Source organism: Balaenoptera acutorostrata, chromosome 1 (genome assembly GCF_949987535.1).
Source record: "Balaenoptera acutorostrata chromosome 1, mBalAcu1.1, whole genome shotgun sequence".
In the NCBI taxonomy this organism is placed as follows: Eukaryota; Metazoa; Chordata; class Mammalia; order Artiodactyla; family Balaenopteridae; genus Balaenoptera; species Balaenoptera acutorostrata.
The window spans coordinates 96,641,037-96,656,923 of record NC_080064.1 but is presented as its reverse complement, the minus strand read 5'-3'; the positions used below and the strand labels follow the sequence as shown (position 1 = coordinate 96,656,923).

The 15,887-nt window shown below is 42.7% G+C and overlaps 1 protein-coding gene across 1 annotated transcript in view; it reads right to left on the bottom strand.

Moving 5' to 3' along the window:
* The window catches only part of ELAPOR1 (endosome-lysosome associated apoptosis and autophagy regulator 1), a 69,420-nt gene that overhangs the window by 52,370 nt on the left and 1,163 nt on the right, over positions 1–15,887 (bottom strand). The window lies entirely within an intron of this gene.

Genomic DNA, 15,887 nt, shown 5'->3' with positions numbered 1-15,887 from the left:
ACAACTACTGAGCCCACGTGCCACAACTACTGAAGCGTACGCGCCTAGAGCCTGTGCTCCGCAACAAGAGAAGCCACCGCAATGAGAAGCCCGCGCACCGCAATGAAGAGTAGTCCCTGCTCACTGCAACTAGAGAAAGCCCGTGCGCAGCAACGAAGACCCAACACAGCCAAAAATTTAAAAAATGAAATAAAATAAATATATATAAAAATAAATAAATAAAAAGTTGCAAGTTACCCATGCTGTATGAAAAAAAAGTTAAAAAAAAAAAGAAATACAAATTCTTAGGCCTCTCCACCGATCCACTGAATCAGAACCTCTTGGATGGGGCCAGCATTCTGGGTTTTAGCAAGCCCTCCAGGTGACCCCCTGCAGTTTGGCAGCCCCTGTGTTAAACCAGGAAGCGACTGGGAGAAGTCGAGAGTGGGTGTGACCTTAGAGACTGGCTTGGTCTTTTTTTTTTGAGTTGCCTATGCAGTTACAGGATTTCCAGAAACCTTACCTTCTATTCCAACCATTGTTATTTTCTGATGCTGAAAAATTACATTATCCCACTATTTTCAGAAAGGAGGGAGGAAAGAGAGAGAAGAGTGCCCAGAGGTAAGTATTCAAATCTGAACTCTTTCTTCCAGTTTCTTTCCTCTGCTGCAAATGATGAGACACCCTGGGAGAAGCTCAGATGAAAACACCACGAGAACTCTCAAGTTCAGCTTCAGCTTCACCCAGAAAAGAACACTGACAGTTCTCTCGAGGATAAAGTTGGCAAGATGCTTTGAAAGCTGCCAAAGGGCTTCCAAGGTGAATGAAGTAATTGAAGGTGGAATCAACTTAGCTCTGCAGAATTTCATCCACACAATCATGAAAGAAGAGACCAGAGCAGCAGGTGCAGCAGCTGGCTGAGCAGATATCCATTTCTTATCTGTAAACCAACAGGGGATGGTCATAAATTTTAAGCCAGCTGCTCACTGGATGGAGGGTTGGGACTCAGGAACCATTTGCAAGAATGACCTGTTTCTTAAAGAATGGCACTTTTCTTCCTGAGGATCTTGATGGCAGAAGAGGGTGGCAGCTAGATGGCAGTTGGAGGGGAGAGGCCTGGAGCCCTGTGAGGTGAAGGCTTGTGTAAGGCCCAAACCAGGGTTCTGCCACTGGGCTCAGCCTGGAGAAGGTTAGGAGGCTTTGCAGCTAAAGCAAGAGGAGGGAACTGTGCCGCTGACTCGCCAGCAATGTTCTCCTTTGGGAAACTGTAATATTGTCCATTGTCAAAAGGGGAGGTGGGGCTGGGGGAAGGGGAGCTGGAAGAAAGAACAGGATCTAAAGCAGAATGCTCAACTTCAAGCCATTTGCCTAAGTTCACTTTCTTGGGTGTCTTCTACAAGATAGAAGAATGAAATGCTCCTTTACGCGCTACGAAGATTGGTCTCAGCATTCCTCTGGCCCCTTCCACGTCCTCCACCCACAGCCAGGCACCTGACAGTGCCAGAGGCTCTGGCAACCACCGCACACAGTCATTTCCAAAGGCTCCCCTGGGGCAGCCTGGGGCACCATCACTGGCAATAGAGTCCACATCACCACCTCTTGCTTTGCCAAAGCAGAAATGGCCTGAGTCCAAGAGTGAAATTTGGTGGAAGAAATTAAGGCAGGATGCCATTCTCTCTAATTTTCAGGAAGACCTCAGATGATCCTCCTGTTTTTTAGCAGTCACAGGAGGAAATAGGACAAATCTTCCCACTTCTTTAAAATAGGACAAATCTTCCCACTTCTTTATTTTTATACCTACTGATAAACTGTCTCATTTTTTTCTCCCACTCTGAGCTGTGCCAACTTCTATAATGGTTAATGGATAGTAATTAAACATCAAGTTCCTGGCTATTTCAATTTGAGACCAAAGGAAATTGGTTTAAAAACTAAAAGATTCTTGGGACTTCCCTGGTGGCACAGAGGTTAAGAATCCACCTGCCAATGCAGGGGACAAGGGCTTGATCCCTGGTCTGGGAAGACCCCACATGCCGCGGGGCCAGTAAGCCTGTGGGTCACTAAGCCCGTGCACCACAACTACTGAGGCTGTCCGCCGCAACTACTGAGGCTGTCCTCCACAACTACTGAGCCCACGAGTTGCAACTACTGAAGCCTACGCGCCTAGTGCCCGAGCTCCTCAACAAGAGAAGCCACTGCAGTGAGAAGCCCAGGCATCTCAACGTTCGCCACTAGAGAAAGCCCATGCACAGCAAAGAAGACAAAATAATAAATAAATATTTTTAAAAATTATTTTAAAAAATAGATAAATAAAAACTAACATCCTCATTCTCTCTCTCTCTCTCTCTCTCTCTCTCTATATATATATATATATATGATTTATATTTCAGATATAAATACAGCTATATATATATATATATATGTAACTATAAGTTCTCTATAAACAATACCTGGCACATAGTAGGTCTGTGATAAAATTTGTTGAAAGGCAATGAATTGAATGAATGAGTTTATACGTACATACACACTGGCTTCTCTGGTTCAGTTTTTTTCAGTTTTCCAAAGCACATATCTAAGCATATCACCACGCTGCTCAAAAAACTTCTCCAGTGTGTTCAGAATCGAGTTCAATCTTTCTCCTTAACACAGTCTATTCTATAAGAGCCTCCAAGACTGGCCTCAATCCACCTTCCCATACCCTTTCCTCTCCCCTCCACTAAAGCCACCCTGGACAACCTGAAATTCCCCCATACAAGCCCTGCATATTCCCATCTCCTGGCCTCAAATGTCTTTTCCTTGTGACCTGCCCAAGATCTACTCTATACTGGGGTGAGGACTAAGCTTTGAGACAGGCCCTCAGATGCCACCAGTATACCCCCAAAGCCTTCTCTGATTTCTTCAATTTCCCTCTTAATAGTGCAAACCCAAAGCCCTTTGTTTATATTCAGTTTTATCTCTTATATAAGTGCATTCTACTTATGGACATAATCCCTCTCCCCCACTAAACTGTAAACTCCTTGAGGGCAAGCACTGGGCCAATTCATTCCACATTTGCAGCTGCAAGCACAGTGCCTGACACATTTGGAGTGCTCAAAATAATTACTGTATTAATAAGTAATAATAATAACATGAAGATTTAGGAACATCAAATTCAGGAAAACTAGTCCAACAGCTCATGGAATGGATGATTTCATGATACACTGTGATGTGGTGGTTTTAAAATATGTCCACATATTCTCTGATGTTTCTCCCTTCAAGAGGAAGATAGAGCTTAATTCTCCTCCCCCTGAGTGTAGGCTGGACTCAGTGACTTGCTTCTAATGAACAGAATATGGCAAAAGTGATGGTGTGTGACTTTTGATAGTAAGTTATAAATGGCGTTGTGGCTTCTTCCTTGCTCCCTCTGATTCCCCGCTCTGGAGGAAGCTGGGTGCCTTGTCATAAGGACACTCAAGCAGCCCTCTGAAGGGACCCACATGCGAGGAGCAGACTCCTGACAATAGCCACATGAGTGACCCATCTTGGAAGCTGATCGTCAAGTTCTAAACAAGCTCTTGGGTGACTGCAACCCTGGCCGACATCCTTTTTTTTTTCTTTTTAAATTTTTGGCTGCGTTGGGTCTTTGTTGCTGCGCGCCGGCTTTCTCTAGTTGCAGCGAGCGGGGGCTACTCTTCGTTGTGGTGCGCGGGCTTCTCATTGCAGTGGCTTCTCTTGTTGCAGAGCACGGGCTCTAGGCACATGGGCTTTAGTAGTTGTGGCTCGCGGGCTCTAGAGGGCAGGCTCAGTAGTTGTGGCGCACAGGCTTAGTTGCTCCGCGGCATGTGAGATCTTCCCGGACCAGGCATCGAAACCGTGTCCCCTGCATTGGCAGGCGGATTCTTAACCACTGCACCACCAGGGAAGTCCCCTGGCCAACATCTTGCCAGTAACCTCATGAGAGACTCTGAGCCAGAATCACCCGGCTAAGCTGCTCCTAAATTCCTGAACCACAGAAACCGTGAGAAAAAATTTTTGTTATTTTAAACCACTAAATTTTAGGGTAATTTATTATAAGGCTATTGCCTAATAGATAATAGATAACAATCCATTCCAAAAAAAAAGATATAGTTTTTAATTCTTGTTGGACCAAAGGAGATTCCTGATTTTACAAGGTTAATAACTCTATGTTAAAATACTGATATGCTCTTCTCTTCACCGGATACACCCTATTACATCTTCAGTTCTTACTTAATTTTACCACCTCTTTAAAGCCCTGCTTGACTCTCTCACTTCTTTTGCAAAGTTCTCCTTAACCACTCCAGCCCACACTGAAATAATTTTTCTGTTTATACTTTGGCACTTGATAACTATAATTGCTCCCACCTATGGAGTCCTTACTATGTGCCAGTGTACCAGGCTGAATAGTGTCCCTCCAAAATTTGTGTCTACCCGAAGCCTCAGAATGTATAATCTTATTTGGGAATAGGGTCTTTGTAGATGTAATCAGCTAAGATGAGGTCGTATTGGATTAGGGTGGGCCCTAAATTCAACGACTGGTGTCCTTATAAGAAAGCCATGTGAAGACACAGAGAGACACACAGGGAGAAAGCTATGTGACAATGCAGGCAGAGTTTGGAGAGATGCAGCTGCAAAGGCAAGGCATGCCAAGGATTGCTGGCAACCACCAGAAGCTGGAAAGAGGCAAGGCAAGATTCTTCCCTAGAGCTATCAGAGACAGCATGGCACTGCTGACTCTCTGATTTCAGACTTCTAGCCTCCAGAACTGTGAGAGAATAAATTTCTGCCGCTTTAAAACACCCAGCATGTGGTACTTTGTTACCGCAGCCCCAGCAAACTAACGCAACTAGTTAATGTTCACATCTTCTTTCTCATTCCTCATTTTCACAACAATCTTTCAAATTAAATATGATTAGCTCCTTTGGTAAATGAGTCCCACAGCCAGGAAAACTTCACCTGGGCTATGAACATGTGCTCTGCCCACTGCTCCTTCCTATCTGGCCTCACTCCATCACGCACTTGATCTCTATTTGTAACTGCTTGTCCTTTTAAAGGCTGTATGTGCATCAGTGTTAGTTTCTTGTATATAATTCTTCTGTGTCTCTTTCAGTCCATTAGGTTCAATAAAACTCGATGAATGAATTATTTTAAATTTCAGTGGATTAAAAAATTTAAATAAAAGAGAAAAGAATAAGTAAGTATTTGGTGCAGAAAACATAACAGTAGCCCACAAGCTAGAGGAAATCTGTCACTAATGTTTTCAGACTGTGAGTACTGTGATGATACCTGCTTTCTGGGACCAGGTATCAGTATGGACAGTATTGTGAATATTCCTAAGAGAGACAAAAACCAGAAAGGGTATAGGGTGGAGGAAGTAAATGTCAGAAATAATGACATTTCTAATAGGTAACCAGTTATGCTGCTTAACAATTACAAATTTTAAAAAAGAATACTTTTTGCCCCAATGATATGGCTTAACTCTAGAAATAGTGAGCTTCTCATTACCCAGGGTAAAAAGTTTTTGTTTTTGTTTTTGTTTTGGCCTCGCTGCGTGGCATGCGGGATTTTAGTTCCCAGACCAGGGATTGAACCCCAGCCATAGCAGTGAAAGCGCCGAATCCTAACCACTGGACGTCCAGGGAACTCCCAAAAGTATTCCTTTTTAAACATTTGTAATTGCTAGGCAACCTAACCCACATGAGGATAAGCACCCGCTCCGCTATGTTAGGGAGCTGGTGAAGATGCCTTAGGTGTGAATGATCACTGAGATCCACCCTAACACCAGCACTTTACAAGGTCGCAATTTTATATCTAAATGACACAGATTGCACCAACCTGTTGATCTCCTTGCATCCTCTGAGGATCTCCTTGGTCCTCAGTTTCTGCAAGTATCAAATTAAGATTTATACCTGAAACTAGCACAATACTGTAAATCAACTATAATTCAATTTTAAAAAGAGTTTAATAAATTTGGGATGATAGCAATCTAAGGTTTTTAAAAACCTTAGATTTTCAGTTTTCTGAAAATTAAAAGGATGTCTCCTCTTGCAGAGAAGCTCCTGAGAATCTATCTGCATCCTCCCAGTGTATCACCTTTATCTGCTCATACTTATTCACGTCCCTGCCCTTCAGCTACTCATCATCTAACATAAGAACGTATAACCAATTCCTGCATCAAAGAAGACAACCAAGTGCACTGGCCACTATCACACAGTCCTCAGAAATCATACATGATCTGTCCCTACATGGGAAAAATAAGCTGGTGAATACAAGAATCAGGGGGTAGCCTTTTAGACAGTCCAGGACTAAAAGTCTGTATGTTCTTTTTAAAATCTGACTTTTCCCCCCCACCATAGTTCTTTGTTTTCTTCTCATGTCCTGCTAACCTGTTATTTATTTTATATTTGGGCACAGCTCCTTCTTTTCTTTTACATATGATTTACACAGCTGAATTTATATTTGTAAGTGGAGGCTCTGGCCCTAATCTTTTAAAATTTCTTTACAAGGAAAATAAGTTGATCCATTAACTCAACATGTATGGAGCATCTAGTCTGTGTGTAGCACAGTGCTTGACATGCTGCTGACTTTTCTCAAGTGCTATCCTGAGCCAGAGCCATCCTTAAAATTCTTGTAAGCATGGTTTCTCATAAGGAAAAGTCAGATGAACAGATATAACTGATGCTCCCTTTATCTTTTCTCTTAGTGGCTTACTAGCCACCCTTTTATTGTCATATGTTTCGAGTTGGAGACTGAAGTAATCAATTTCAAGCAGAAAGTTAGCCAATTTCAGTTTTCTTTCTAATTCAGAAACAGCTTTCCTTTCCTGTTTGGCATGGGGTGAGAAGAAGGATGCTTCAATTAGCATGCAGCCTTATTAAAGTCCATATATTTTTTTGCCTTTTATTTTGTATCATCAGTAAGAATCAGACTTGGACAATCACATTCTAGGCCTATGAAACTCAATTTATTTATTTTGTCACGCTGCATAGCTCTATGGGTCTTTTTTTACATGCCTTTCGTGGTACATGACAAATCAAAGAAGAAAAATAGGTGATAACCTCATATTAGGCTTCTCAGACTTCAAGGAATTTGAAAAGTGGAGAGCCTAGGAAGTACGATAAATATATTTTCTTTCAGCAGCTGTCAAGCGCTAACTATAATTACCTGTTCTGTGCTTTACCTGCTATGACACAGAAGGAAAGCTTAAGAAGAAATGTGACAAATGGCCCAATTTTTATCACTTACCAGAGGGACAATACAGACTGAGGAAAAGCTATGAGTCTGACCAACTTCTTTTCAGAAAATTTGGCAGAATTAACATCAGGCCCGGCTGCCCTGCCTGGGACCAGCTGGCAGCTTGGTTAGGCTGACAGGCTCTCCGGCAGGGCCCTCCAGGTCTCTGTGATTCCCAGGTGAGAATAAATTCTGGCTGCCACCCTCACAGCCAAAGCCTCCCTCCTCCTCCATTGACTGCAGATGGACAAGACTAATGCTCTTTGAAAATCCATGCTGCTTGGGATGTCCCTGGTGGTCCAGTGGTTAAGACTCTGCCCTCCCAATACAGGGGGCCCGGGTTCGATCCCTGGTCAGGGAACTAGATCCCACACGCCGCAACTAAAAGATCCCGCACACAACAACTAAAGATCCCGTGTGCAGCAACGAAGATCTCACTTGCCATAACTAAGGCCCGGCACAGCCAAATAAATAAATAAATATAAAAAAAAAAAGAAAAGAAAATCCATGCTGCCGACTTGACACACATCAATCAAAATGTTAAACACTTAGACTCTTTGACCCACTATTTCTATTTTTAAAAATTTGTCTGCAAATAGACTCAAACAAGTATGCATCAGTATGTACTCCTGTAGGAGGATGTTCACTGCAGCAATGTTACCATATAAGTGGCTGGAATCAACCTATTCATCAAGTTTCTGTTTCAATAAATCACGGTACACACATATAATGAATCACAGTAGAGCTATAGTGATGAAAACAATAAAATACAGAATAGGACAAATATTTTGATCTGATTTGTACAGGAAGGGCAAAAGAATACACAGATGTGCTTGTATAGGCAAAAAACATTTCAAGAAGAATATATTTAAGCAAGTGTTGACAGAGGTTAGCCTTTGGGGATTTGCAGGCGGGAGGGAAAATTTGTACTTTTCAGCTTATACCTTCTGCACAGTTTGGATTGTTAACATGGACAGGCAGGAAATATGGTGGTTAAGAGCTCAGCTGCCTGAGTTCCTGCTCTTTTACCAGCCAAGTAACCTTGGGCAGGCTAATCTCTCTTTGCCTTAGTTTCATCATCTATAAAATGGGGATTCATTCAGGGCAATTTTTGAATATCTACTATATGGCAGGCAATGGAACTATAGAAATGAATAAAACATACAAGAATACCTGCCCTCTGCAGTGGTTAAGAATCCGTCTGCCAATGCAGGGGACAAGGGTTCAATCCCTGGTCCGGGAAGATCCCTGGTCTGAGAAGATCCCACATGCCGTGGAGCAACTAAGCCCGTGCGCCAGAACTACTGAGCCTGTGCTCTAGAGCCCGTGAGCCACAGCTACTGAGCCCACGTGCCACAACTACTGAAGCCTGTGCACCTAGAGCCCGTGCTCCGCAACAAAGAGAAGCCACCGCAATGAGAAGCCCGAGCACTGCAACGAAGAGTAGGCCCCGCTCGCCGCAACTAAAGCAGCAACGAAGACCCAACGCAGCCAAACATAAATAAATAAATAAATAAATAAATAAATAAATAAATAAATAAATTTATAAAAAAGAAAAAAAGAATAGTACCAAAAAAAAGAATACCTGTCCTCGTAGACTTCACATTCTTGTCAAAAGAGATAGACAATTAAAATATACACATATATGTATGTATATGCACACATATGTACATATGTAAAATATCTGTCAGATAGTAAAGAGTGTTATGGAGAAAAATAAAACAGGAAAGAGGAGAGGTAATGGTGTGGGGTGGGATATTAATAGGACCTACCTCATAGAGTAACTGTAGGAACTGAGTTAATGCATGTTGGTCACTTAGAACACTCAATAAATATGAATTATTATTATTGTTATGAGCATATATTACTTTAGCATGTAAAAGTTAAAGATAATTTTTAAACAAACCCATGCCCCCAGGAACCTTTGATTAAAATCTCACCTCTTTCTTTAGTAGTTTCTGAAACTTCAAAATGGGGATATACTTTTTCGTTTATGAGTATAAAATCATGTGGTCCAGCCACACTGGCCTTCTCCCCATCCCCTAAAGCACCAGACTCTTTCCTGTCTGCAAGCTTGTCTGCACATTTTCACCCACCAAACTCCTCCACTTCCTCAGCTCGCCGCTTAAACTCACTCCTCAGAGAGTCCTGCTCCAACCTCCCTGATCTAAATCAGATCTCCTCTCATAATCTCTCAGCCTATCTTTCCCTTTTCTCTCATAGCACTTAACCAAATGCATAGGTCAGCTGGGGTGGTTATTTATGAATATCTACTTTGCTTTTCAAGCCAAAAAAACTCCTTCCCAGTGACCACCTAGGTGGGGAAATGTGAAAGAGAGGAGAGGGGAAGCCAGGCATAGCGTGGGTGGGCAGAGTTCTCACTCCAGTTTAGGTGGAGGGGGAAGCAGCTGAGAAAGGATTCAGAGTAAGAATTATCTGTAGGGATTTTTATATTGTTTGCTATAGAATGAGCAAGCATTTTACTTCTCAGTCACAGTAAGAGCATCCCAAAACACTCTGAGGTCACTTAGGAGCTATAGATGGGATCCTTCTTGAAACACACAGGGTCCCTCCACTATGAGCCAAGCAAGAATGAAGGAGTGTGTGTGTGTGTGTGTGTGTGTGTGTGTGTTGCCTAGTGATTCATCAAAGTTTGAAAGGATTGATAGTTGGTTTGTTTTAATTTATTTTTGGCTGTGTTGGGTCTTTGTTGCTGCGCGCTGGCTTTCTCTAGTTGCGGCGAGCAGGGACTACTCTTTGTTGCGGTCGCGGGCTTCTCATTGTGGTGGCTTCTCTTGTTGTGGAGCACAGGCTCTAGACGTGTGGGCTTCAGTAGTTGTGGCACGTGGGCTCAGTAGTTGTGGCTCGCGGGCTCTAGAGCACAGGCTCAGTAGTTGTGGCGCATGGGCTTAGTTGCTCCGTGGCATGTGGGATCTCCCCGGACCAGGGCTCGAACCTGTGTCCCCTGCATTGGCAGGTGGATTCTTAACCACTGCGCCACCAGGGAAGCCCAGGATTGATAGTTTTGCCAAGGATGTGAGAAAACGTGCAAAGTTAATGGGAAGCAAAACTGATGCAATTTCTCCAAAAGAGGATTGCATAATATGGAACAATATAAAGTATATGTGACTTTTGATCAAGGAATCCCCATTTCTAGAAATATAACTTAAGGAGTTAACTGAATGATCTTACTCTCTCATCCAGCAATTCTATTTCTAGGAATTTATTCCAAGGAAGTAATGACAGATGTGTTGGAAAGAATATGTAAAAAGAGGCTCATCTTAGCATTGTTTATAATAGTCAAAAATTAGAAACATATGTTAACATATGTTTCTAACATATATGTTCAATGATGGGGGATTGGTTAAATAAATTTCATCAGTGGAATATTATTTATCTATTACATTAATTTACTAAGGGCCCACAACGTGCCAGATATTATTTTGGGTGTTGGAGACACAGCATGAAATGAAACACAAAAAGCCCTGCCTTCGTGGAGCTTACGTGTTAGTAGGAAAAGACAGAAATAAGTAAAATAAATAAAATATAGAGCATGTTAGAAAGTGGTAGGTTCTCTGGAGAAAATAAAACAGAAAATGGGATAGGAAGTGGGAAGACATTTCAACAAAAACTTGAAGGGGATTAAGAAATAAGCTGCATATCCTGGGAAAGAGCCTTCCAAGCAGAGAAAACAGCAATTGCCAAGACCCTGAGGGGGCAGGTTACCCCACAGGTCTGAGAAAGAGTGGGGAGGCTGGTGTGACTGGAGAGGAGGAGGTGAGGATTGTACGTACAGCCTTGTAGGCCAGTGTAAGGAGTTGGTTTCTACTTTGAGACAGGAAGCCTTTGGAAGGTTTTGAGCAGAGGAGGGGCAACATCTATCTTATTTTCAGTAGCTTTACTGAAACCTGGCTGAGCACTAGACAATATGTGGGCAAGGTGGAAGCAAAGAAACCAGTTGGGAAGTTTTTGCAATCTTCTGGATGAGCAGTGATGGCGGCTTCGAGAAGGGTGTGTAGCAGTGGAGGTGTAAGAAGCAATCAAATTCTGGATACATTTTGAATGTAGAGCTAACAAGAGTTTCTGATGAGTTGGATATAGGGAGTAAGACAGAGAGGTCAGGATTTGGGGCCTGAGCAAGTGGAAGGATGGGGTTGCCATTAGCTGAGATGAGGAAGATTCTGGGAAGCACATTGTTGATGGAGGTGGAGAAATCAGATGTTTTGGACATGGGAAATCTGAGCTTCCAATCAAATTTGTACATAGAGAGGTCATGTATGCAGCTATGTGTACAAGTCTGGAGTTCAGGGATGAGATCTGGGTTGGAGGTATGAATTTGGGAGTTGTTGATGTCCACGTGGTGTTTAAAGCCATGGCACTGCATGAGATCACCAAAGGAATGAAAATAGAAGACGATGGATAGAAAGAGAGAGAAAGAGAGATGATAGGTAGATAGATAGGTAGATAGATAGATAGATAGATAGATAGATAGATAGATAGATAGATAACAGATGTTCCTGAGGAACTGCCAGATTTAGAACTCAGGGACATGAGGGGAAAAAATCAATCAAGGGGACAAAGAAGGGGACACCAGGGGCATAAAAAAATAAACCACCCATTAGAGAGTTGGTGCCCTGAAAACCAAGAGAAGAAAGTGTTCCTAGTTGGTGAGAGTGATCACTGCTCTACCAATTGCTGGTGGATGAAGTGTAATCGAGACTGAGAAATCACCATTGATTGGGAAAGAGCAGTTTTGGTAGAGTTGTGGGGATGAAAGTTGGCTTGGAGTGGATTCAAAGAGAAGGGAGGGCTTCCCTGGTGGTGCAGTGGTTGAGAATCTGCCTGCCAATGCAGGGGACATGGGTTCGAGCCCTGGTCTGGGAAGATCCCACACGCCGCAGAGCAACTGGGCCCGTGAGCCACAATTACTGAGCCTGCGCGTCTGGAGCCTGTGCTCCGCAACAAGAGAGGCCGCGATAGTGAGAGGCCCGCGCACCGTGAAGAAGAGTGGCCCCCCGCTCGCAGCAACTAGAGAAAGCCCTTGCACAGAAACGAAGACCCAACACAGCCATAGATAAATTAATTAATTAATTAAAAAAATACAAATTAGAAATTAAAAAAAAAAAGAGAGAAGGGAAAGGGTGGATGTAGAGACAGTGATCATAGATGTTACAGGAATTCAAAGGATTTTGCTACAAAGGGGAGCAGTAAAATAGGGTGGCAGCTGCAGGGGGAAGTGACACTCAAGAGAAGTTGTTGAGTTGGGGTTTTTTTTCCTATTTTTAAGATAGAAATTATAGCATGTTTGAAGATTGATAGGAATGATTCAGTAGATGGGAAAAATGGATGACTCCAGAGAGAGGGAAGACTTGCTGACCTACATTAAGAAGGTGAGAAGGGGGACTTCCCTGGTGGCCCAGTGGGTAAGACTCCACACTCCCAATGCAGGGGGCCCAGGTTCAATCCCTGGTCAGGGAACTAGATCCTGCATGTTGCAACTAAAAAAAAAAAAAAAAAAAAAGATCCCATGTGCCACAACGAAGATCCAGTGCAGCCAAATAAATAAATATTTTTTTAAAAAAAGAAGAAGAAGGTGAGAAGGGATGGGTCTAGTGTGGATGATCAAAGCGAAAGGGTTGACATTAGGGATTAGTCAGGATAGGTAGTTCATCTGGTTCCTCATTAAAATGGTGTTATGCAAGGCCATCTAATGACTTAGAATGATGTTCCATTACGTTTTCTAAAAGCAGATCATAAAACAGTAAGAAGCATATTTACTGAGCACTTACTCTATGCTCTGCATTTTGCAAAGCACTTTAAGCATCATCTTGCCTAATTCTCCCAGTGATCCACCTGACTCCTTCAATCATTGCCAAATCCTCTAACTTCTACCTTCAGCATGTTTTTCATATCCACGCCTTTCTATTTATCCCACTGCCACCATCCCAGGGCAGTCCCTTTGTTAACCTCCTCCTTGACCTCTGTAAGATCTTTTGAACTGGTCTTTTTGCCCCCATCTCTCTGCTCTCACCTTTTGGCCTATCTCAACCTTATTTACTTTATATTCATGCTAATCCATTACCTCTGCTAAGAATCCTTCAGAGATTCTCCGCTTAGTTTCCCACTTACCAATCTTGATTTCTGTGGTACCCCACACCTACTCCACATTTCAGCCACGTGGTCTACTTGCAATTCTCAGGATCTTTTCCTTGGGTTCCTCTCTCTATCTAGAAATCATGCTCCCTCCATCTCTGCCTGTCTTCTTTTCCTATCAACCTCTATATTGCCATTCCCGCATTGCTTACCACATGTTAACATTATGTCATCATTTGTACGTCATTATTTGTGGACTTATCTTTTCTGCCTACCAATATTTCTGAAGCCCCTATGACATGTCAAGGATATATACTAGGCATTTTACATGTGTTATACAATTTAATTTAATCCTCACAATAGCCTTGTGAGATAGGTGTTACCATCCCCATTTTACACATCAGGAATCTGAAGCTGTCCGAAGTTAATTAACTTGCTCGAAGTAGCATCCTTACTAAGTGGCAGAGTCATAATTCATTCACCAAATTTTATTCTAATCCATGTCTGCCAGATTCCTAAGCCCTCTGGGCTTTTCAACATAGATTGGGATGTCCCTTTGGGGGCAATTAGCACTGAAGCCTCAGGGCAATACCGATCTGGGAAAGGCAGTTTTCTCTCCTCTCTCATTTGATTTAGATTCATTGTGCTATAGAAAATGCTCCTTTGGCTCTCAGTCAGCACTTAGCCTGGGCTAGCACAGGACTAAAGAAATGATTCATGAAGACAAACACCACACAGGATGTTTAGTTCCACTGGTGACCCTGATTATTGTAAAACTGTGAAAGGAACGCCAAGCCCCAGCACACGTTTAGCAATCTAGAACTTCCAGCTCTCTGCCTCCTCAGTTTAGGCTTTACCCTAAACCTCTTTGTTCCCTGATTCGATCCAGACGGATGCCTCAGATTTCAGAAACAAGGCAGGAACAGCATTTTTGTCATTAGGGTCAGCCTTGGCCGATAAGACTCCCTGCCATTAATACCCAGCAAAGACTCACAAGAAATTCATATGAAGAGTAAGAACAGGGAAGGGTTAGTCTACCCTGAATTGGTTTTTTCACCGTTTAGGATTGGAAGCCCCTAAAACTTATTGGGTCAATTCATACTGCCAAACAAAGAATATTATAATAATGGGTTTATTCTCTTCCTTATTGTTTTGGAGTCGAGGGTGTTCAGCAGCCACTGTTTGCTCAAGAAGAGTGTAAACAGGACTTGCTGACGCCTGTGGCCAACATAGATGACTCTTAAGCCACTTTCACTCCGGCATGGGGTGTGGATCTAATGGTAAAGAAGCTGAATGGGAAAGAGATAGGTAACTCTAATTTGTGTTTTATTTGTATTTTCTCTTTCAGTCCTCAAAGCAATCTTTTTTGAGGTAGGTGTTATTGAAATACCAATTCTACAGATCCAAAAACTGGGTGGTAAGTAACAGGCAGGGACTGGAACCCTGGTATGTTGAGTTCCACAGCTTTCCACTGCCCTCAGCTTATGCTCTGTGGCAAGGCCTTTTCCTTAGGCAAATGCCAATCATTTAAAAAGGACTAAAGGCAAAATTTCTACACAAGTTAGAGCTCTCAAGTATCAATACTCTTCCCTCCCTCCAAAGCAAGATGATACAAAGTGTTTAATTTCTTAAACATCTCATATTTTCCATAGTCCACAAAGATCTCAACAAGAAGTGGTAGTTGAACTGTAAGATTGTTACCTTCCACACAGGGGACTCCCATGTTGGATTCTTAGGCAAGTGAGTTTGCTTGATGGAACTCACTTGGTTGGTTAGACCACAGGCCACCAAGGCCAGTAAGCAACACTCACTGACAAAATCATCCTGCTCCCAGCCATCTTTAAAACAGGTCATAGGGGCTTCCCTGGTGGCGCAGTGGTTGAGAATCTGGCTGCCAATGCAGGGGACACGGGTTCGAGCCCTGGTCTAGGAAGATCCCACATGCCGCGGAGCAACTGGGCCCGTGAGCCACAACTACTGAGCCTGCGCATCTGGAGCTTGTGCTCTGCAACAAGAGAGGCCGTGACAGTGAGAGGCCCAGGCACCGTGATGAAGAGTGGACCCCGCTTGCCGCAACTGGAGAAAGCCCTCGCACAGAAACGAAGACCCAACGCAGCCAAAAATAAATAAATAAATAAATTTATTTATTTAAAAAAAAAAACAGGTCATAAAGTGGCTGGGTGAAAATGTGGATGGCCCAGGGCAGGACACTGCTGGGACTGATACAAGTTACAAAAATGTCCACTGACTGGGGTCACTTGTTCATATTAATGAATGAAGTGAAGTATCTTTATTCACACAAAAATTCTCTTCTCTCTTCCCACCCCCCTCACTTCTTCATGATCTGTTTTGTTATAGATGGTCTAATGGTTAGAATATCGTCATAATAATACATTTCCATTTGGGATGGGGTTATGGTTGCTAATCAGTAGTTAACAATGACAACTTACAACTAATATTTCAACCTCTCAAAACCTTAGCCAAGTATGACATTTCAGATTAATTGTACAGGGCTAGACTCTTAATGTATTACAAAGTCTTTCACATTTCACGTAGATAACAACTTTTATTTGCCTTCCGCCATGAAG